Source organism: Rhipicephalus sanguineus, chromosome 1 (assembly GCF_013339695.2).
Source record: "Rhipicephalus sanguineus isolate Rsan-2018 chromosome 1, BIME_Rsan_1.4, whole genome shotgun sequence".
Taxonomy (NCBI): Eukaryota; Metazoa; Arthropoda; class Arachnida; order Ixodida; family Ixodidae; genus Rhipicephalus; species Rhipicephalus sanguineus.
The window spans coordinates 286,617,875-286,642,094 of record NC_051176.1 but is presented as its reverse complement, the minus strand read 5'-3'; the positions used below and the strand labels follow the sequence as shown (position 1 = coordinate 286,642,094).

Here is a 24,220-nt window from a genome sequence, read left to right as displayed (position 1 = left end):
GGACATATGGGTTTTTCCAGGACATATCAGCGCACAGAAGAACGCTTCTTCTGGCCGAAAATGCGTCAAAGTGTGACTGCATACGTTGCGAGCTGTGAGCAATGTCAACGCTACAAGCGTCCGACAACCGAGCCAGCAGGACTACTTCATCCCATAGCACCCCCTGGTTCTCCATTTGAGGTCGTTGGTGTTGACCTGCTCGGCCCTTTTCCGCGATCAACGAACGGCAACCGATGGATTATAGTGGGCGTCGACCACTTGACACGCTATGCCGAAACTGCGGCAATTCCTACAGCAACGGCCACTCAAGTTTCGCAGTTTGTGCTGTCGCACATTATATTACGCCATGGATCCCCACGTGTTATCATCAGTAATCGCGGGCGGCAATTTATTGCCGATGTAGTTGAAGACCTGCTTCGTCTCGCTAAGTCTCATTTTCGTCACACCACTCCGTATCACCCGCAGACGAACGGTTTAACCGAAAGAACCAACAGAACTCTCGTCAACATGATTTCCATGTATGTTGATTCCGGACACAAAACGTGGGACGCCGTCTTGCCCTTCATAACCTTTGCCTACAACACTGCACAGCACGAGACGACCACATACAGTCCATTTTATCTGCTCTACGTACGCCAACCCCGCACAGCTCTTGACACTATTCTTCCGCTTTCTGAAACCGACCAACCTACTCTCGCCGAAGCCCTTTGCCGTGCAGAAGAGGCCCGGCGTATCGCCCGCCTTCGTACTCTCGCTTCCCAGAAACGCTCTAAGAACCGTTACGACGGACGTCACCGACACGTATTGTACGAGAAAGGCGATTTGGTGTGGCTTTGGACGCCGCTTCGCAAGCGCGGCCTATGCCAAAAGTTCCTAGCCAACTACACTGGCCCCTTTGTTGTCATGGAACGTCTCAGCGATGTCACGTACGTGATATCGCGGCTCTTGTCTACTGGCCGCCGCTCAAGAAAGACCAACGTCGTGCATGTTGCCCGCCTCAAATGCTTTCATCGTCGCAACGAAACCTGACTCGCCCGGTGGGCATCGTCTGCAAAGGGGGAATTGCTACGATTCTGGGGGAACGCATGGAAGAAGAGGAGAACGACGCAGGGCACGAACTGTGATCTGCTCGATCCCTGGACTCTCGCATCTATCATCTCTTGTAAATAAACGCATCTCACCGTAACAATATGCAGAAAACTCAAATGAAGCGCGAATAGCAGCAAGCATTAAAAATGGTGTAGCGCGCCTTCCAGTCCAGAATAAGAGAGCCGCGCGTATGCGCAGTGCTGCCAAACCGGATGTACGCGCCTGTCCGTCGTGATGAGTGGACGGCGCGCACTATGCTAATACTTGCCGCTATTCGCCTTTCATTTGATGCCGATAGTACGTACATGTCGCGTGCTTTTCATAATTCGAAGGCTTTCGTTATGACGCAAAAGAAATGCTCAAGTAACAAGCAGACGCTATAAGCTGTTGAATATTTTTTCATAACGCTAAACAGCTTCCTCACGGAAGGTTTAAGTCTAATGCATGATCACATGCGACCTCAGCTAATTATTGCTCTTCACTAATTATGTAAACTTGATTTGATTGGATTTGATTTGATTACCCAGAATACAATAAATAATCCTACTCGCTTCGTTCAATGTGACTTTATTCGCGTACATTCAGGAGGTGTGTAGCCTGTTGGAAGGCACTCTCAGAAAGTCGAAATGCTCATGCAAAAGGAGGCACCGGGCCGATCTTCTGGAAGTGAGGATAGGTGATTGGAAGGGGCGCGAGCAAGGTGTCTAATGTGTGCCCTAAGCACCTCCAAGGTTATGGGAATGGTAGCAGGAGGATGATCCTTTGCAATGGCAATGGTTTCCGCTGTTGATGACACCCCCTTGGTGCCTGGAACAGCCTAAATTTCGTCTGACAGTGCCAGGGGTTCGGAAGAAGGCGGAGCTCTCGTCGCCAGCTTTAAAGCAGCTGTCTCTGCTGATGCTACACGAGCAATACGCAGACCTCGTTAAACTTTACACGGATGGCTCAACAACTGTTTGGGGATCTGCAGGAGCTGTTATCTTCCCTGCAAAAGCCGAAATCTATAATTTTAGAGCGTCTCATAGGACTACGTCGACTGCTGGGGAGCTTGCGGCACTCCGCAGTGCACTTCGAAGAATTGAACTAGAGTCACCACAGAAATGGGGCATATTTAGACTCGAAGTCAGCCCTGCAGTGTCTGCCATCAGCTTTTACGTCGTGGCACACAAGACCAACTAGTATTAGAATTAGGAAAAACCTGCCAGCAATTAAAAAACAAAGGGCATGACATAACTTTTCAGTGGCTTTCAGGCCACTGTGGCATCGACTGCAACGAACATGCCGATAGTTCTGCAAAGAATGCTCATGAAGGTGGCGTGCAGGAAGCCATTCCATTATCACTAACCGATGCAGCATCAGAGATTCGCTCGCTCGCCCATGATCTAACGCATTCTATGTGGAATACGTCCGGTTTTCTGCATACCCGCCTTCACCGTCTGGATCCGTCGCTTCAAATTCAAATTCCATCCGGACTATCCCAATCCAAAACAACAGTCCTCTGCCGTCTATGGCTTGGAGTGTCTTTCACGAACAGCTTTGCTTACCGAATCCTAATGGAAGACAGTGATGCCTGTGCTCACTGTGGCAGTGAGGAAACCACTGCGCATGTCCTGTGTCACTGTCCTCACTATAACTCCCAAAGACAACAGCTCTCAGCAACGCTAGCACGCCTCGATGACCAGCCGCTGTCTGAACAATCAATTTTGGAGTGCCGGAACGTTCTAGCTTCCAACCAGGAAGCGACGAACACGCTGCTGAAGTTTCTCTACTCAACCGACCTTGCTAAACGATTATGATGCTCCCGTGCTTGAGTGTGTGTGCGTTCATTTTTTTTTACTCTTTTTTCCTTCCTTACCTTTCTATCCACCCTTACCCCTTCCCCAGTGTAGGGTAGCAAACCGAAAAACTTCTGGTTAACCTCCCCGCCTTTCACTCAACCTCTCTCTCTAGTCGCGTACTCCTAATGTGCTTCACCATTTTCTTTTTATTCAGGGCAACATATATAAAGTGCTAGGGTCGAATTCACAAAAACTTCCCATTCGCAAGTACTCATTACCATTGGGCCGCCGGCTTCGCTAATGATATGTCGAGTTTCGGGATTGCATGGCTGAAATATTCTTTTGCAAACTTTGTGTTGCAAGACGTCTTTTTTATACGGTCCCTGGTTATCCGGGTGGAATTTGTGTAAAGCACCGTTGGTATTTTTCCATATTATGTTATAATCCGTCTATGGCACGCAAGAAGAAACTAAAGTCAATGCCGCTATGGACAAAGAGCTGAGACAAGCATACCCCGTTCAAGTGTGCCGTAGCAAACCGGTGGTACCACGCGACATGAGATCGTGTTCGAATGCACTCATTTGTGAAATTGTGCGCTAATGGCGTCTAATTGTGCTACCCAGCGTTCCTTGTACTCATTTACTCGTTAACTCCAGCAGGTCATGATCAAAGGACACACTGTAACGCGTGTGGCACCGCGCATAGCTCTTGGAGAATGTCTGTCACATTTTCAAAACCTCTACTCGAAACGCTGCTCGTATATACAGAGAGAAGTGCTCGCTCTTTTATGTTCAGGGAGAAAAGTAACTGAAAAGATCTTGTAATGAGGGTCTTTAGAGGAATGAAGGAGACGAACAAAGCGTGTCCGCGGAACAGCGCGTGTTGCAACGAGCCTCATCAAGACGTATCTTGTTAAGAATCTCAGGACAGAGAGGGAGGACTTCGTTCGAAAAGAACAAGAGAAATGGCAGGCGTCTCCTCCTGTTTTAATGACTATACTACAGCGAGATGGGAGCAAAAGCCGAGAAAGGACACGGCGCTGCGAGCTCCGTCCTTTCAGGCAGACCGCTCATATATACACGCTTTCGCCAAAGCAGCGGCGATGATAAAGAGATCCAAAAAGTTCTTTTCTTCTATCGCTGCTTTTTTTTTAATACCCGCCATTGTTAGATTGCCCAGCTTGAGACGTGACTCGCTGGTAATTGACATCGTCATAAAATTGCGACACGTATGCGCTAGGAGTATTTGAGTGGATTTAAAGGCGAAGTAAAAAGATTGACAGAACGAAGGGAGGCCCAACAGCCTTTCTTACTCTTCTTTCTTCCTTTTGTTTGACGACGGAAGGCAGAAAAAGAAAACGATACGCTTGAGTGGCGTTGATGAAGAGGTGAAATATTTTTAAAATGGTACTGAGACCTGTCATTGAGCGAGACGACTTACTAATGGTAAAGAATGAAAAAAACCTCCTGGAGTGTTGAAAAGGCTTAGTGCTCTTGTTATTCTCTCTCCTTTCTTTTCCTTTGTTTTTCATGAATCCGCGCTGTTGCTTGGTAACCATGTCTGTTCTCCATGTCTTAATGAATACGCAACCTGTCATTCGCATTATTCAGGGATTACATGACAAATACACAGCTAAAATGAAGAAAGAAAGGCGGTTTATCACGCGATTTCGAAAGGTTCTATTAATTTGTTATAAATACATGCACGGTTTCAAATATTGTGCACTGGGCAAGAAACAAGAGTGATGCGCATGGTTCGGAGCCATGCTCCTCCTCTTGCTGAGCCTTGGTGCTTCCGCTGCATTTCCACATTCCTACAACCCACCTAAATTAACCTTCTCTTCATTGATGGAAGTGTTAGGTTCCCAACGAAGCCCTGCAACTTTGCAACTGGACCAACTGGACTCTACAGCCAGTCTATATATGTCATACCCAAAGAACACCAGTCACACCCTGCTACCTCCATGTGTCAAAGTATGTCAACGTGTGTCATGTACCCGTGCGTCAACGCAAGCTCACCATCTTCAGCGGCACTGAAGACGACAGCCTTGGTTTTTTAAGGCGAAAGCCTTAGACGGCTCATCAAGCGCGGAAATTGACCGTCGGCGTCGGTGTCCCGCGGCATCGGAGCCAACACGAGTGATGCAAAAAATCATCATCACGTGATTACGTGGCCATATCACGTATCATTACGTCACATATAGTCAAAATTTGTGACGTCATTATGGCATCATTGTGACGTCACGTCCTATGGGGACGTCATCACATGCCATCGTAGCTTGGTGAAGCTAGGCCGATCACGGAGGCAGTGCACAACCAGGTGAGGTGCCTCCGATCCTGGACGCAGTGCACAACCACGATCGGTGCACAAAGCTTTCGAAGGGTGGCGGGGCAGGATCAATACGATCCACTGTGAAGAAAAAGAAGATGGCTTCCGCCTTCGAGTCGTCTTAGGGGAATGCATAATGGACCTTGTGAGTTCTCGTCTTCCGATGATTCATCAACAATTATTATACGCTGAACACACGTTTCAGAGACAGTGCACTTCCTACATGGTCGAATGCCCACGATAATGTCTCACGTTTCCGCAAAAGTGAGACTACTTCTACCCGAGTGCACCGCCCAAACGTCGAACTGACGTCGGCCTCTAACAGAGTAAGCCTAGCCTTGGCCACTTATGCTATCCGTGCTCTCACAATACCGAAGGCTAACAACTTCGTGACAGAAAAGGCCGTGTTTGTTCCACTCGTATCTGCACGACTGACCTGGCACTTCGTGGGTTGTCTTCGCTGGAGGATTCATCGGGCTGCTTCACTCGCTGGGTCTTCCGAGTCCAAAAATACGACCTCCGCGTTGGCTACAGCTATGGACGTGGACACTATGACGCGAATGCCTGCTTGCGCTTACCAGTCACTTAATTCAGACGATGACTGTGCCACTATGTAGAGTCGGCATATCTTGCCACTAACGCTTCCTCGTGATAGCGCTCGTCATGAAACAGCATGTACACACAGGCTCCTCCTCAGAAATGACACATTGGTGACGTTGGTACATGCTAAGGCTGTGGCTGAGCTTCCTTTCTTTAGAAAAAAAAACCGTCGAATAAAGGCTGTTTCATGATGGAGCCGGTGACCTGACGAGATGTGATGTTTGATGGCTGTGTGAATCAGGAACAAGGCATAACGGCGACTTCGCAATAACAATAGCTGGGGTTTAACGTCCCAAAACCACGACTGATTATGAGAGACGCCGTAGTGGAGGGCTCCGGAAATTTCGACCGCCTGGGGTTCTTTAACGTGCACCTAAATCTAAGTACACGGGGCCTCAAACATTTTCGCCCCCATCGAAAATGCAGCCGCCGCAGCCGGGATTCGATCCCGCGACCTTCGGGTCAGCAGCCGAGCGCCATAACCACTAGACCACCGCGGCGGGGTAACGGCGACTTCGCCTATATATAATACAGTTTGCATGTGATGCACAAGCCCGGCAGAAAGTACATGCAACCCTGCTCTGCTGGCCAATGTCACTAGTCCGATTTTCACCTCTCCTCCACCCTACTCCATCCTCTCCTTTGCTTCGCCCACCCATTGAAGCATTTTTGCTCAAGCAAGCTCAAAATAACACCGCAGAAGCCACTACCGCATTTCACCGTTCTTTCTCATTCAAAGCCGCAAGCCTTCTAGTACCAATTACACAGAGAAAGACAGGTAATGAAACGAGAGAAAGGCAGGGAGGTTAACCAGAATTTTAGCATCCGGTTTGCTACCCTACACTAAGGCGAGGGGGAAAGGGTTTTTCATATAATCCTGAGCTGATTGAGCGCTCAACGTTGCCACATGCCAAGGAATGCTGAGAACTGGCACGTTTCCTGACGTCCAGTGGGCAGTGCCACAGAAAAACTACCGTCACGACATGCGCTCACATGATCTAAATTTCGCCGTTTTCTCCCTATAGTGTGGCTGATGGTTCCAATCGAAGTGGGAATTCGGGCGATTCGATCACGTCATTGCGAAAAGGTTCTGTCCTAACGACGCGGACGAAGAGGAGTGTGATCTCCACCTTTCTCCTTTGCCCGTGTCGTCAAGTGCAAAACTTTTTCGCAATGAGCGTTCCACTTAGCTGCTTCAGGCCTATCAGCGAAGAAAGTACCACGGTCCCTACCGCGTGGCTGCGCAAGCTTCTCTGGTTAATCAGAAGGTTGAAAATGTGACATCTTCTCCCTTTGTCAAAGCGGTCGCTACCAACTGCACATCTACCGGTCGCTGTACATCTACGCCGCATTCTGATCTCAGTGCCTCCTGCATTTTTAGGACGCCGAGGGTGATTATAAGATTAATAAAAAGAGCGCTAAAAACGTGGGACAAGACGAAGAAAGCCACAAGACAAGCGCTTCGTCTTGTCCCACGGTTTTTCGCACTCTTTCACTCTTTTTATATTCACCACGTATTACCAACTCACCCAACAGTCTATTCTTCTAGGTGATTATAACGTGATTATCGTCAAGTGACACAGTGGGCCTTAGTGCGGCCGTTCGTTCCTTGCTGCCACTCATTCAACTTGAAGAAATGCCGTTAACAGTTCATCTACGTTGGCGTATAGCCGAAAGTGAAGACTCCCTTAAACTAGAAGAAAGAACTGTCTATGCCATGTTCAAAGGGTATGGAAAGTTATAAAGTGTGCCGTCACAGTGATTCGTACTGTTTTTATAGAAAACGCAGCCATTTACTAAATATTTCCTCGCTCACCTTCGATAACCTTCTATAAGCAAAATCTAGAAGTATAAGGTTGGACGAGCTAATCTCCCATCAACGTGACTCATAGCCGTGAGTTACTCCAAACATGCCTGAACCACGACCATGTTTCCTACTATCGAGTTGTGACACACACGAAAGAAAAAAAAAATACCTGCTGATATCACAACGCAGGAGCGTTTTTCGCAAGCGTACAAATGTGTATCACGTATTTTCTGCAGCGCAACGTCGCTTATCCCCTGACGTCCCTATGAACACTTTTGAAGCTCATACGTGTACAGTGGAACTCGAGCTTTTTAATTTGAATACAACACCCACTAATGCATGACAATTAGAGGGATATTACTATACTAACTAACCAAACACCCGTTTGCCGGTGGTCTTGCTACTGCCGATTGCAGCGACAGCAGAATCTGCGAAAGTCACAGCCACCGTGTGTCCTTGGCGAGTACTTTCGTGTTGCGCATCATACTGAGAATTATCAGAATACCCACAGAAAAAGTATTTCAAGAAACAGGGTATGTTTTTCGAAGACACGGTGCTACTCGGTATTTCTTTCCACCGTCTGTGTCTCGAATGTGCACGCTCCTGTGTTTTCCTTGCATTTCGTCACCCGAGCCGCGTTATGCAACACAGGTAGTCCTTGACATTTTCTGTTTGTGGGTTCGTTTGCTTATTTTGTCGATGTACAGTTAAGTAAAACGAGTTTAATACGGGAACACATTGGTTCATTGGTTTATGATAATGACACACTATACGCCCACGCCTTTCACGTAAGCTTTCCCTTGAATAAACTCTTTTAAGCCCTCTCGAGGTCGTTCAAGTGAAATTTCGCTGTGACAACAACTTACTCGAGATGTTTACCGAAAGAGTGCCGTTTTATCTCCACTAAAAGGAAGCTGGGTGCAACGCAAACAGGCGGGTTTCCTTGCGCCCCTGTTGTGGATTCTGCGAGCAGGCATGCACGTGCGCCCCATTCAATAAGAGCTGTGGTTTCGTTTTCATCTATCTGACCTTTCTTTTTTTTCTTTTCTCATGCCCCACGGAAGGCAATCCGGGCGCAACTGAGCTATCTCTTTGCATTTCGTTCTTGCTCGTCATGCTCTAACAGTTGCGGTAGTTTATTCAGAAGGCAGACTTCATTCCGTAGGCTGCGAAGTGCCTACAGAATGAAACCCTCCTCCACAGAACTATCTCATACAGCACTTTAAGTGCGTTGGTATGGTATAAGAGATAAGACACCTCATTCATGCGTCATTCGAGAAGGGACACCAACTGACATTTCAATGGTTGCCAAGTCACTGCGGCGTGTTTGGCAATGAACATGCCGATAATTCTGCTCGGTCAGCTTTGCAAGGCGACAAGGAAGAGGCTATACCCCTTTCAAGGTCTGATGCTGCCGCCATGCTCCTAAGGATCGCAAAGAATATCTCGCACTCAACACTGAATATCTCAAGAAGCCAAAACTATCGGCAACACCACCTAAAGGAGTTGTGGCGACTTCAAATACCATCTGGACTCCGCCGAAGAGAGGCCACTCTGCTATGCCGCTTATGGCTAAGAGTGGCTTTCAGGAAGTCATATTCGTTTCGAATAGGGATGGCCGACAACGCTCCTTGCGACGCCTGCGGCACCGAGGAGACCTTGCAGCATATCTTCCGCGACTGTCCTCGCTACGCTGCGCAGAGACGATCCCTCATATTCGCTCTCGCTCGTCTTCACAACAGAACGATGACACTAGAAACAATTCTCCAATGCCATCCTGAAAAGTCATCGAGAATTCAAGCAACCAAGGCAGTGCTCAAATTCCTAAGGACAACAGACTTACACGAGCGGCTGTAGACTCTTAATGATGCCACATACCGCACAAGACTGCCGCTCTGCGCTCTGAAGTTATGTGTGTGCGTGTGTGTTCCCCTCTCTTTCTTTACTCTTCTTTCAATCTCCCCCATACCTTCCCCCTGTGCAGGGTAGCATACCGGTTATGCCAAACTCGTTAACATCCCTGTCTTTCCTCTCTCCCGTTTTCCTTGGTATGATTCAGTTATAATATTGGCCTAACATGGAAGCAAAGACGATAGGGAATAAAATACGGCAGGGAAACGCGTGAAATGCGCTGCAGTAGTTTACATTGTGTCCAGCATTCGCAATTGATACGGCGCCCGCTCACACGCACACAAGCACACACACAGCTAGACAGTGAGAAAAGGGGGTAGGGGGTATCCGCTTGTATTGTTCAACAGCGTTGGGAATGAACTGCCACAAATAACTGAGCACACCTGCCACGAAAGTACAAGATTAGAGGGAAATATTAATATGGTAGAAGATGCAGGTTTCAAGGGACATGAAGGCAGCGGTAAGAATTAACGGACACAAGAAAACAAGGAAAAATGGAGCTAGCCAGGTCGCGTAATGTGTAGTGCCAATGAGCCCGCAGTCGCAATTCGAAGGATCTGGGTTGGGATCCAATCGACCTGAAAGGGTGTTTTTTCGTCCACTTTACTTCATTTCAATTTAAGTGATAATTACTACACTACAGGTCATGTCCCCTATGCTGTCTGTTGGATTCATTTGGTTGTGCCTAACAAAGGAACGAGCCCCTCGAAAAAAAATTATCCTTCTTTCTTACTTTTACGTATGACTTGCGCACTTTTAAGCCCGCGTCATCGCTTCATTTCAAACTGTATGTTTCGCTATTTCATATTGTTTCACTTTTTATGTACAACTTCTCGCGCTTGACCTCGAATTATTTTATCTGTGTCGTTTTTGTATATTGTGTCTTGTGTATTACTATAAAAGTGCGCCCGAACTAAGGCTTCAACGCTGTCTCTGAGCACTACAATAAATATTCGATTAATCCATTAATTATCATTATCCAACACGTGTCGTTGCTGTCGCATGCATTAATTATTGTAACCAATGATGCGTATCGTAGATCATTTTGGCATCCGGCGCGACGTCACTGACGTGCCAGACAAGCTGCAGTCGGCGCGGAGTGGCCGACTGAGGCAATGTATGCTTAGCATTACATAAAAAAAAAAAAACACTGCAGCGCTGCGACAGAAAGAAAGCAACAAGAACAAGAAAACAGAGTAATGTTACTTTTAAACAAGCCACAATGGTAAGAGTAGTGTTGAGCTCCGTTCATACCGCTTTCTTCACATAAAGCACTGATCCATCTGCATGGGCTGCACGATTAAGCATATCTAAAGTCATAGCGTTAACTTGTTAGTAGCCCGATGAAAAATCTTAATGCCGCTAATTCCAGGCTTTTAATAGCACGAAACAACTAACAGCACTTTGCATCATTTATACTGCATAAATAAATAAAGCTTCCCATCAATCAGGAAAAAAAAGGAAGTGTGTGTGTGTGTGGGGGGGGGGGGGGGCGCTGCTGGATAAAGGGAGAAAAATATTTTTTTAAAGTAATTTTTTATGGCTTATTCTTCATGGCTTTCGTTGTCCTGAAGTGGGATTGTTGCCTCCTAAAAAGACATTTCCTATAATCCCTCCACGACAGGCTTAAAGAGAAACACTGCTACTTAAAGGGCAATCTTACGTCAAGTATTTTTATCCCCGCTCTATATAGGCAGCCCAGAGAGGCTTTTCCCCGTCGACTACTGCGCTCTTTAGGCTTGCACTTGGGTACCCTGAAGCTAGAGATGAGAGTTTACGGCTGGCAGCAGAAAAGTTGCGAGTTTGGTTGTCAGCGTTTTAACGGGGGGTTTAATCAGCCAATTTTGAAACTTGCTATTTTTAGCGCCTTAACGATCGACATCAGACTAATTCACTGCAGTTCCTACAGAAACTGCAGTCGTGGTTCCTTCGAAAAGGGGCAAGGATTGCTCCAGGATATCGCGCAAGGTAAAACGGTAAGCCAGGCCTTCCCTCATTTACTATATGCCGTTTTCTTATCACACAGAGCTCGACATATAGGTAAAGGACACGGAAGCCAGTCTCAAAGTCAACAGAAGTAGGGCAGTCGTCGCGAGACTGACACATTAGGGCTACGAGGTCACAATAAGAAATCGCATCTACAACGTCACTATCGCATTAGTCCCACATTTGAGAAGAAAGTATTTGCGTCCAACTCAAGGATTAATAGAAATCACAGCAACACATTGTATGATGGGAATAATAAATTTTTCTTCTTCTGCCATTCACGATCGCTGAACGCGTATTGTTCATGCGCTCCATGCAAGATGGAGTCGTTAGCAATTATGCATGCAGAATGTGTCATTATTTCTAGTCAGGCTTAGTAGATGCGTAACGCAGCGCTTGTCAACAGCATTAGTCGAGAACGGGACTTTTAAGGTCCGACCGAAACGCCGACTTTCAGTACATCAACCACGTTTTACTTTTAATTCTGGTGGCAGCATCGATCTTTAATGTTTTGCCTTAGCACAGCAGAAAAAAAAAACTTCTGGGAAAGGCATCGCGTTTAATAAAGTCTGCTTGGTTAATTTTCACTAGAACATACTATTCGGTGATGTGACTCAGTTTCTGAAATCTTAAAATAGCTGGCGCATCGCGAGCGATTTTTCGCTTTAGAATTGAAGCTCGTGCGTAATAATTTTTTTTCATAATTTGACGTGCTTGTAGCTGTTTTTATTTTCGCACCCAGAATCTAATGGTTTTTTTAAGTACGCAGCGCTTTAGGCGCCCGGCTTGTCGTCCATGAATTCATCTCATGTGGCGTGATCACGACCACAGTAAAGCGCTCAATACAGGCTATAACAAGGCCAGCAATGCTCATAACCGGGTTAACATGAATGAAAAAGGACTAAAATAATATAATTAACATAAATAATCAAGAGGTAACCGCAATAATTTAGTAAAAATCGCTAAAAACGTTCCAGAAGCCTGCGGCTGACTCCGGGGCTGTGCAAGAAAGAGCGCCACCACATCGCCGAGCCAGCGAATGCCCCTTTCCCTACGCTTTGCCGGCGCTGCGTCGCTACATCTGATGGGGGAAATAACCTGACAGAACTCGCTGCAGACGACGCGTACCTCAAGTGTCGCCGTAACAAGAAGGAAGTCGATAAAGCGCAGCAAAAAGTAGCGCACATGTCGCACACCGAGTTTGTGAATCTGTCTAACAAGATTCTACTGGCAGTGTTGTGCGGAACGGCGTTCCAAGGAACGACGTTCCAGGAACTAGTTCCTTTTTGGAGGAACGGAGGAACGCCACCGTTCCATTTAGGATCGTTGGAACTGTAACGGTAACTCGTTACGTTTACGTAGGAACGCCACAGGGAACGGCGTTCCTTCTGTAAACGTTCGTCGGCATTGAACAGGCGCCCGCACACAGCACATCGTGCAGAACCAAGCGGATGGGCGACCGCGTGAGGCGCAGGAGTATACCACTCGCCTGTCACTTGATTATGCTGCCAGGGGCGCAGGGAAGCCCGCGATGCCGAGACCGACCATGTGCGGGAGGAACAGGAGATTCTTTTTTCTTTTTGTGAGAGCCAGTGTGACAGCAATCAAGGGCCGTTCTGGAGTGTAGACACACCTTGCAGAACATTTACTTGACATTCGAGACTCATCGAAACCCATTGCAAAGCCGCCGCCTGGAAACGGCGGGCTATGTTTTTACCTCGGCGACTTTTGTTCGGCCAACTCGAAAGTAGTTGTGTGTGTGTGTGTATGTGTGTGTGTGTGTGTGTGTGTGTGTGTGTGTGTGTGTGTGTGTGTGTGTGTGTGTGTGTGTGTGTGTGTGTGTGTGTGTGTGTGTGTGTGTGTGTGTGTGTGTGTGTGTGTGTGTGTGTGTGTGCGTGCGTGTGTGTGTGTGTGCGCGCGTGCGCGCGCGCGCGTATTCGGGCGGGTTCTGCTACGCGTCCCCCTGGCCTTGTCAGCATAGAGAAAAGTGGGGGAGCCAGCTTGCCGTAGTCGAGGCGCCTGCGCGTGGTTCCGCGGAGTCCTCGAATAGCGCTAGAGGACATCGTCCCAATCTGGTGAATGACGACGAATCATCGTCGCTAATCTGGTTTTTGACGCGCATGGGGCAGAGGAACCAATCACAACGCTAGAGGCCGCAGAAAGTGAGTGAAGCAGTGAAGCACCAACGTGCTAACCACCGAAATCCCGCGCGGTGGCCTCCCACTGCGCATGAATCGTCTTGGGCCCCAACGTAACGGTGGCGAAGTTACACTTTGGTTCTATCTCTTGGGAGTGAACGCCTCACCGCGTGCAGCATACGCTTTCGACGTTTTATTAGCTTTATGTCCACGCACTTGCCCACTGCGAAGCTTCGACCAATTCCTGGGAATATTTTTCTCGTCACGTAGTATTTAGGCGGCTGGCTCGATCGTCTCTCTAGTATCTCGTGCATGCCCCGCCGGCAGCTATAGGCAAATGTCTTTTTACACGCGGTTACATGGATGGCGGGGAAGAGGACCGAAACGCAGTGGACGCTGGTGCCGCAGTGGCGCCTGTCCGGTGCCTTCGATAGTTGCGCATGGGCAGGAATACCTTAAACATGCGAGTTATCTCCGCGGCTATTGGTCTAATAATTTGATTATAGCTCAGTTCGACAGCCGCCTCACCGATAACGTCTGTCATGCAACAAACGATACGCATACTAAATCCAGAGCTACATTCTTGTTGCACCCACTGAGCCTGCCCTCGGCCATACGACCTCGGTTGACTTTGGTTCCTATGTGTGTACAACACGGCAGTACCTTCAAGCGCTTGATGAAATGGCTGTTCAATAGTGGCAACGAAGTGCTGACGAGAAAACAGGTTCGTCGGTCAGATACCAACATCGAGATGCTACTATTGCTGAGTGCGAACGAGAGACTTCACTAAGTTGCGAATACGTATCCTGGACATTATTTTCTACTCACACTGCAATATTGAATGAGCACTTGTTAAGCGCCTGTGTATTGTTCTTTTCGATTCTGTTTCCCGTGCAAGAAACCTTTTTATATTGATGCATGTGTGGAAATTTCTGGTTGAATGTCTGAAGAGCAGTATTCTGACTGCACATTTGAAGACTAACGTGGAAAGTGCCCCATGTGTTGCACTTGTGATAGACGAGCGCAAAATTTGTAGTTAGACATGTCTGTAGTGTGGCCGGTGGTCTATAAAAAATTCGTCTAGGAGCGTCTCCTTAGATTCCTTTTTATCTACATATAACCTGCTTCCGGTGATGTCAAATTCGTAAAATATGCGTAACTTGATGTGAGCATTAAAATGCTTACTTTTCTATGCCTCAGGATTATCCGGCAATGACCGGCACTATATTTTGAATAAAAATTCAGCTGTAACGTTAACGTAACGACACGTTCCAATTTTCAGAATGTAACTGGAACGAGTTCCTTTCTCATAAGAGGAACTTGTAACGGGAACTCGTTCCAATATTGCGAAGGAACGAGGAACGAGATTTCGTTCCTGTTTTAGAGGAACGTGTACAACACTGTCTACTGGTGCCGGGAAAACCCTGCATGCTTACCTCAAACATTGGCGTCATAGACGCGTTGGTAAACGGAGCAGTGGGAACTCTACGAACGGGAATCGCTGGGCGCCCGTGCGACGCACTTCCTCAGGTTTCACAGTACTGAAGCTGCCATACTTTTTTTTTTGCTTTATGCCAAGAGCCTTGGGCCTTATAATTGTAATATATAGTTTATTATTTCTAGGCCAAATTCATTTATGTGGTGTGTGGGAATGTCAGGGTATCATAACGTATTAAAGGTTGCTGATATGTGGAGTTTTTTTTTTTTTTTTTGTTTTTAAAGAGCCAAATCCAGAAACCGAAACTAGGCTAAATTTCGCAGAAGCGTAAAGCGCACCTCAGTATCTCAAACTCCTAAAACAATTGTAATCAAAACGGGACAATTACTGCTTGTAGCGTGAACTCAAGAATACAATTCCGAATAAAAAACGAACCAAATCCTGCACCTGTTTGAATCAAACTGAGCCAGATCTATTAAACCAGCGCTTCGTCAACAATCGTCACCAAAACAACCAACATGGCCGCATCCAATCTGTTTCATTTCTGTCCCCGTTGCTTTGCTATCGTGCTTTCGTTGCACAATTAGTTTTTCTTGGGCGAGTTGGTACTTACTGAATGACAATGCTGTAGGGCAAAACTCGATTACAAAGACTAGGAGGCCGACTTTCCTACTGATTTCTCCATTTTAGTGTTGCTTTTCGAGTTTTGCGTTACGGTATCATGTGCTTCTTTCGCTCCAAGACGGTATATTTGAAATAGAAGGCAACTGAAATGAAGATATGGGGCGCCCATCTATTCCTTGAAGAAGAAGAAGTCATCTTAAACGGCACTGCACAAAAGGAGCTAAGGAGAATAAGAAGAGCTAAAGCATTTTTTGAAGGCCTTCAACAGATGCCAAGAACAAGAAAACGCTGCTGACAGTCCAGAGTGGTGCGCCTTTTTCTTGGAAAGACCACTAGCTCTACTACAGTCTAGTAATCGACATTACGCCTGTAGAGAAAAGGACAAGCCGCCGTCCCCATGTTGAAGCCCCCCGTCGACCTCCTCTTTATTCGAACATACTGATCCTATTTTAATGATGCATGGCGCCACTCCTCGTCTTCTACACAATTTGCAACTTCCTCCGCGCCCACAACTGATGTAACGCACACGGATTCTAAGTAGACACTATTTGTTCATCGGTATTTGTGTCCAGTCCTAGTCAATCCAGGTGGGATCATCCGGTTTTCTCCTGCACCTGGTCTTCCAGCGGTGCTTCCGACGCTTGTTCCATAGCCGTGCTTTTGAACGCGTCGCCTTTGTTAACTTGTGCTCTCGATGAGCGTTTTTAGTTGGCATGAACGTCCATAATGCAGACGCTTCCGCGAGGTTCTGGTGTAGCTATTTCTGAGAAATTTTCTTGATTTCATCGTCTTGGCTGCGCTCCCCTTGGAAGCATCAGTCTTTTTCCTCTGCCTTGATCTGAACTGTCTCATTCGTGGCCTTGACGCTGTCTCGGTATTCTGCATCTCAGCCGAAATAAGCTGTATCACCAGCATTGCCTTCGATTTTGCCGTCTGCAGCTTTCTCGAAGAGCCGCAGCTATGATCAGTACAAGGGGCTTGCTTTTGCGTCGCCATGATCTTCTTTCCGTGTCTTCTTGCTGTATGAACTGGCCTTGATTTGCTTCCGCTAGGCACTTGTACGCACGGCGTTGATGGCTTAACATCTCAATCTGTCGTCCTTGGCTCGCATGCATCCTTAATATCTCGTCGGTGACCTTTTGGATTTACAAAGTCTTCCCGCTTTTCGATGATAGAAACCTCTTCCACCACGCACACCTGTGTTATTGCAGCTGTCTTGTCATTAGCTTCTTGAGTGTTGCACGTTGACAAGAATTCCGAAGGCATGCAAGAAGTCTTTAGAAGCTGAGGTTGTCCTTCTGTGTGGGTTTCTCGAATGGTCTTTTCTGTAGTCGAAGCGCTCATTTGTCGGCGTTCAGTACGTTCAGTTATTGGTTGGGAGGCTGACTCGTCTGGCTTCTGCGCGACAAGATTGCTGTTCACTGCGCATTGGCTAGATGGTGGTGACGTAGATGGACAGAGTATTTTGCCCTGCACTTCTGCTTTAATTCGTAACCTTACTGATTCCAAGTGAATCTGCCGAGCTTTTAATGTGTCCGTTATCTTAGATTCTGCTCTGACCTTTGCTTGAATAATCTGGTGCACGTAAACATCGGCTTCCTCCACCTCCGCTTCCAAATTATCAATTTCAACTGTCTCTTCTACCTCGTTATCGATTCCTCTGAGAAGCTCGTACTGGTCAGTCAAAATTCGGTGAATATTCCTCAACGCACTTACTGATGGGCGCTCCACGTGTAGAAGGCTTTCGATGCTCGCGATGGCTTGCGTGACGGCCTTCCGTACTTGATTCCGACTTTCGAATAAGGCCTCCATGATCCGGTCCAGTGTCGGAAACGTAACAAATCACTGGCCGGCAGCGTTGCGAGGCGAAGTCGACGTGGCATCCATCACAAAAGTCTCGCACCACGAACATCAGTTAGCTGTCGAGCTGACATTCTTTACGATCTGGGTCTCGGGGATGGTGAGACCTCGCACATCAGCTTCACCGAACGACGGCTTCACAAAAGTCCTCCAGGCTACAGATGCGGTCGAGAATTTGTAAAGTCCGTTCGCTCTCACCTCTGAAGATCCTTTCCCGGGTTTCACGGCACCAAAATGTAGAGAAAAGGACAAGCCGCCGTCCCCATGTTGAAGCCCCCCGTCGACCTCCTCTTTATTTGTTTGTTTGTTTGTTGTTTGTTTGCCCTAAGGAGACTGGCTCATACCCACGAGGGGGATTGACCACACTGACAATTATATAGGGAAATTTAATCCCTATGAAACTTCGAAAAGAAAAAAAATAAGCACGAAACGCGATGTAAATAAAAAAGGAAAGAGTTAAGAAGTTAACAAAGCCATAGGATAACGATTGAAAAAAAATATATATAATAATAAAAAAGGAAGAAAAACGTTGGTTTCCGTGGTCGGTATCACTAGCAGCGTACTCTTCCTGTTGCTTGAATGAACTTGTGTAGCGCAGTTATAAAAGCACTGCGGCTTGCCCCAAACTGATTCGCTCCAAACGACAACAGGCTAGAAGTAGTAAATTGTAAGCCCAGCCTACCAGTCGGCATTTCCAGAAACATTCTACGGAGTGAGGCGAAACGGCGGCATGATAGAAAAAAATGATCTATTGTTTCTGGTTCATTGCAAACTGCACATAGATTTGTTAAGAAAAAGCCAGATTTATGCAGGTAATTTCGAACATACTGATCCTATTTTAATGATGATGGCGCCACTCCTCGTCTTCTGCACAATTTGCAACAACGCCCATAGAACAAAAGACGGCTCCAATGGAAGCACAAGGATGGTGTTATATTTATCGCAAAATACTGCTATATCGTTCATTCGCTGCGATTTAGACTTCATTTACGAGCTAATTCAAGCCCAAGTGAAATGTTCCAATGTATATAAGAGCCAAATCTAAATTTTACTCCTGAATATCGACGAGAGTGGGCTATACAGATTCCTGGCCGCAATATAGATTTGAGGCATTTTGGTGGCATGAGCACACTGGCAAAAAATTGTTGGAGCAGGCGCCGACCATATTGTCAGTAGGAAAAAACATTTTTCTCAGTTACAGTTACACTGGACTTGGCTCTTTTAGAAAGAAAAAAAAAACGCCATATATGCATGACGGCGTTTGAACTTTTGGACCTCCATTGGCCTTCGAAGACGCCGCGACCCGAACTATGGTCGATCCTACGGAAATGCGTCAGCACTAACTCTTCGCAAGCCTTGAGTAAAGAACTAGACTCCTGAAGAATGCCACAAGGCTTCAGCCCACTGACTTTGGATCGCAAACGCATGTTGAATATGTCTGAACAGGTACAAAGAAGAACGTAAAGCAAAGAGGGATGACACGAGCGCTGACTGCCAACTGGTTTTATTGTTCACGACACACACGTACGTATATACACAGAGGTAAAAACATTTATCAAGCAGACGTCAGTAACCTGACACATTTCGGTGGCATGTAAGATTGACATGTTCAAAAATTACACCATTTCCCGCTAAAGGGGACCATGAGGCGATGCGAAGCCGGAGCACTTGCACGATCGCGTTCCGTTGGCGTACGTTGGGCATGCTACCGACCTCGCGTCGTGGAACGTGAAGAGGAACGCTACGCGCGTCTTGTCTTCCCTCTAGCCTGGCCGTTAATTCTCACAGGGCGAGGGGGGAACGCGGTCTAGAGGCGTGCGAAAGGGGGGCAGCGTAGGAGAGGAGAGAGAGGGGGAGGGGACGCGCACGCGCGGCGTTGCGCAGGAGAGAATTTCGGCATGTCTAGCCCGCGTTTCAGAGGAAGAGTGGAAAGGGGGAGGGGAGAGAAGTGGAGAGGGGAAAGTGGAGATGGGGAGGGGAGAGGAAAAGTGGAGAGGGGGATGAGAGAGGGGATGTGGAGAGGGGGAGGGGTGAGGGGGAGTGGAGAGGGTATCGCATGCGCAATAAGGGTGGTCACGCCGCACACCCCACCACCACCACCACCACCGGATTGAACTCCGCCATAAGATACTTGGCATCTAAAAATGCGTGAACACGTCAAACGCCACAAACACTGCTACTGCAAAGTCCCTCGATCTTTTATGCTACTGCTATCCATGGCTTCGCTTAAACGGTAATGCGTAAAAGGTAAGTGTGACAGAAAGTAGGTGCATAAAGCAAATGGCGGGCTTTCACAGACAAGCTAAATCTGTCTCTTAGAGACGTTATGTTGTACCAATTTTTGTGTGGGTTTCGCAGTTTGTAAACGGAGGGTTTAAAGGTTATTTCTTTTCTTCTTGAGCATATACATGATACATATATGACGTCGGAGCATAATACTATCGGAGCAATAATTTCATTGCAACAGGCTCAATGATACAACGCTTTTATTCGCTCAGCACATGTCATCACCACCTCTATGAAAACCACAATAAAAGGCTCCATATGCCACCCTGTATACATCTCCCGGTTCCACTGTGTGCCTCACATCGGTCCAAGTAGCGTTGCATCGCTATTTGAAGACATGAGGACTGTGTGACTCAAACTCCGGCGCGTTTCATCACGTTCGTGTGTGGGCATCTACCTTTATCTCTTTCCTTTCCCCTATCTCCTTTCACTGCATTCACCTCTTTCCCCAGCACAGCTTAGCCAGCTAGCACTTGCAATGACTATCCTCCTTGTCTTTCTTTTTTCTTTCTTTTCCCGGTGTCTACACAAGGTATTAAAAAAAACATTGCATTATGGTATACAGGGTGTCCAAGCTAATTCTAGCCAGACTTCAAAAATATGCTGGCGCACTTCATGACTACGCGACCGAATGCATTTTGCTGACTATTGCATGCGTTAAGTCTCACTATTTGTTCTGTCCTGTTTAATTGCTTAATTACGCAAGATTAACTAACTAACTTCTAAAGTGACGAAGCTGAGAAAAAGAAGTTCAGTTGGAAAGTTGTAGATCGGTTTGCAGAACGTCCGGTTGGACACTTTCTAACTTTCTATCTGTCAAGTATTAGTGTTCTTTTTTCGGATTCCCGGAGACACCCGCAAAATACAACATATATATATATATATATATATATATATATATATATATATATATATGTTTCCATCCATGTTTTCAAGCGAACATTACAAATGTGTTTATTCACTGTATAACCGCTGCGTTCCGTTAATTTGGTGAAGTTGTTTTGTGTGTACAAAATTCGGTAAGACCTAACCTGAACATTTAGTACGGTCCCTGTTGGTAGTAACACTTCAAGAAGGCTCTTGCCTTTTCTTGTTCTCTGTTTAGCTTTTCCAGTGTATTAACATAGGAGGTCCCGCCTGCGGTTTGTAACGTTGGGACCTCGTCCTGCACATTTATCTGCAATGTGTTACCTTTTTTACGTTACTAATAAAGACCGACCGACCGACCGACCGACCGACCGACCGACCGAACCGACCGACCGACCGACCGACCGAACCGACCGACCGACCGAACCGACCGAACCGACCGACCGACCGACCGACCGACCGACCGACCGACCGACCGACCGACCGACCGACCGACCGACCGACCGGCCGACCGACCGACCGACCGACCGACCGACTGACTGACTGACTGACTGACTGACTGACTGACTGAACTCCCGCGAGGAGAGCATACTGTTTGTACGCGGAACGTTAAGAAGCACTGCAATTTCGGCGCGCAACCGGGCACCTGCAGGAAGCAGAAAAACACAAATACTTAATAGATAGAAAGTTGGAAAGAGTCTGACCAGACGTTTTGCACACCGATGGACAGCTTTATAATTGGATTTTTTGCCCAGCTTCGTTACTTTAGAAGTTCGTGAATTAGTCTTGCCTAATTAAGCAATTAATCAGAACACAAGAAGTCTGATCGTTATGGTGAATTGTGAGCGCCCGAATGCTGGCCGATGAGGAAGTCAGGACTCTCGTATAAGTGGAGTTTTGTGATTACAGACCCACATGCTAATCAAGGTGGTGATGTAGGCACTTGTCTTTTGCCCACAGTCTCCCTCCTCAAAAATGACTAATTTCAGCTGTCCCTTGCGAATCTGCATAATTAACCTGACACAGTCGGTTGCGTTCCATGAGACAATTACAGAATGTCTTTCCAACAAGAATGTTTCAATGTGCTACGGCTAGAATATTCACATTCAGCAACTTCTCCTGCTCTACGTCATGCTGACAGATCTCATTGTAAATTAATTGTGTAATTTAAGGCGTATTGTCCGCTCACTGAAGACACAACGCCCCTGTTACGAACGCAGTGGCGTAGGGCATTGGACCATGATACAGCGAGGACGCCTTTCCCGTCCGGTGGCAACCACGGCATCTTTATCGAAACACACAGGCGCCGCTTAAGAAGCCTAAGCACGAGAAATCCCCTAGCGAGCGCAGAAAGCGGGCTCTCCTGACCACCGACGCTTACAGAGATGAGTATGCTGGCATTTCAGCCCATGAATCCGCTCAAGGGGAGCTGGGCGTCAGCGCCAAAGCTGCGACGACAGTTGCTACCACTTGAACGGTTGCACCATGAGGATTTCTCTCGCGAGGAATTATCCGCGCGAACGACACTGTCACGTTCATTTACCCGGAGGATGTATTCGAGCGTCCGCGCGTGTTGTGAGAGCACTTTTCGCGTGTGTACACGCGTCACTTGGTCTTTCCGGCCGCTTAATCAGTAGTGGCGTGCTAAGCTTGTAGTCTGGCAGCAACTTCAAGCTATCATTAGAGAGCATCTCCTCTAAAGAGCTTCGTTATTACGGAGCAGCTGAAAACCACCTCCGCTCTCTGCTCGGACGAGACAAGGTACGAAGGGATCTACTTTCAGCAGACTTCAGTGTTCTCGCGGAAATGAGAGGAGGTGGCCACCGAGGCTTGCAGCCTCCGGAGCGTTGCGTGCCGCTGTACAAAAGATGAGTCATAGAATGTTTGGGCTCCTGGCTCTTAGAGCAATCGCGTGTGCCTCGAGTCGTTTATGCACACATGGACATTTTCAAGCTATTGCTTACAAAGTAACCACCTTATGGTTCATTTTAAGAGAGAAGCCCGGAACTTCTGCGTCGTGTAAAAGGAACTAATCGAAGTTGACGGAGAAGGCAGAGGATGCTTGCACCAGTAAACCGGTACACGGTGTATTCGACGTCAATTGTTCACGACGCAACGAATCATCAAGTTCATTTTTCTGGCTTGCAAACAGATTGCAGCTGGCGCTCTCCGGGGTCATGGAAGCACAAGAATACACAATGCCACTGCAACTCCGGGACCGCAGCAATCCGGCCATTTTATACCAGCAGTTAAATCGAACTGACTCAACCTCGATATTAGTTTGTTTTTTCTCGTTTATTTTTTCGCTTTTCTTCTGTTTTTTTTTCTTCTTCTTTTTCTTCTTTTTTTGGTGAGAACTCTGTCTCAGATACACCAAGGCTCTATTAAGCGCAGGGCTAATTCAGAGTGCGACTCATCAAAATTTTACTTAGCCGAGCTTACTCAGACTCCAGGGTCGGCGAGTCTGAGTAAGTGGGATAATGAGTGAGCGTGCCGTCCTACGTTATTGACTGTACCTCAGCTTCCGCAGAAGTATAAAAAACATGCTCCTGGAACTATTGGTATTGGATCCTCCCACTTAATGTCAGTGCACGTTAATTGGTAAAACATGCATTGAAGGCATTAGATCAACTATGCCCGTTGACTGTTTCGCCATTTCTTGTCACTGCAACTTGGCGACTCGGAAAGGTTTAAAATTGCCATTTGCTTCCATGATGTTTAATGCTTCAAATGTGTGCTGGAAGTACTAAAGAGACAAAGCATCTGGTGCCTTATAGGGAGTGGCGCAAGAGCTAATGCATTAAAGTGATAAAAAACCAGTCAGTACGTGTTTCGCCACGTCATTCGAGTGTATAGGCGCTGCGTTGGCGCGGTCGTGCGTGGCAAGTGTAGGTCGATTGCGCATTGTGAGAACGCCCGAGGAGCAGCGCGCTTATGAAGAACGCCGACGAGAGCAGAGGCGGGAGCGCGCGCGTCAGCTGCGCTGCTCAGCCGCATTAACAGAGCGCAGTGGTCTGGAGTTTTCAAATATCCACTGCAGGATTAATACCTCACCAATCAGTGCTGCCTTCTGATTTTCCCAATTTGACTACACCGTCTGCAGTTCTTTGCCGTCGTCTATCGGGATTCCCTTCCTTTGGAACCCAATGTGAAATTACATAGTGGGCTTTAAGTTACCTGCGCTAAGCATCGCATGGCTTGGCCATCCATCCTTCGTTGTACGGTTCCAGTCTTCTTCAGAATCACCTTTAATAACTTCCAAGTTTCTAATCCGTATGTATACCTTCGTGCCAATAGACTGCAAGTATTCCGCACTTTTCCTTTGCAAGATATCGCCTAGCTTTCACTCATAACGTTTATTAATTAATGAGGTATAAACTCACACCAATTGTTCTCTTCTGCGTGTTTTTTTTTTTCATAATCTCTGTGCCGGGCAATTGGTTTTAGTTGGATATACAGTAATCATTATTACGCTAGTATTATAATTTTCACATATGGTATGATACCA

General features: G+C 47.0%; 1 protein-coding gene and 1 non-coding gene across 5 annotated transcripts in view; both read right to left on the bottom strand.

The window, feature by feature from the left end:
- LOC119379196 (complexin) overlaps positions 1-24,220 on the bottom strand; it is an 810,485-nt gene that overhangs the window by 509,200 nt on the left and 277,065 nt on the right. The gene's annotated exons all lie outside the window — the stretch shown is intronic.
- Positions 6,223-6,295, bottom strand: Trnas-gcu (transfer RNA serine (anticodon GCU)). Its single transcript has one exon. It is a non-coding gene; the product is annotated as a tRNA-Ser (tRNA).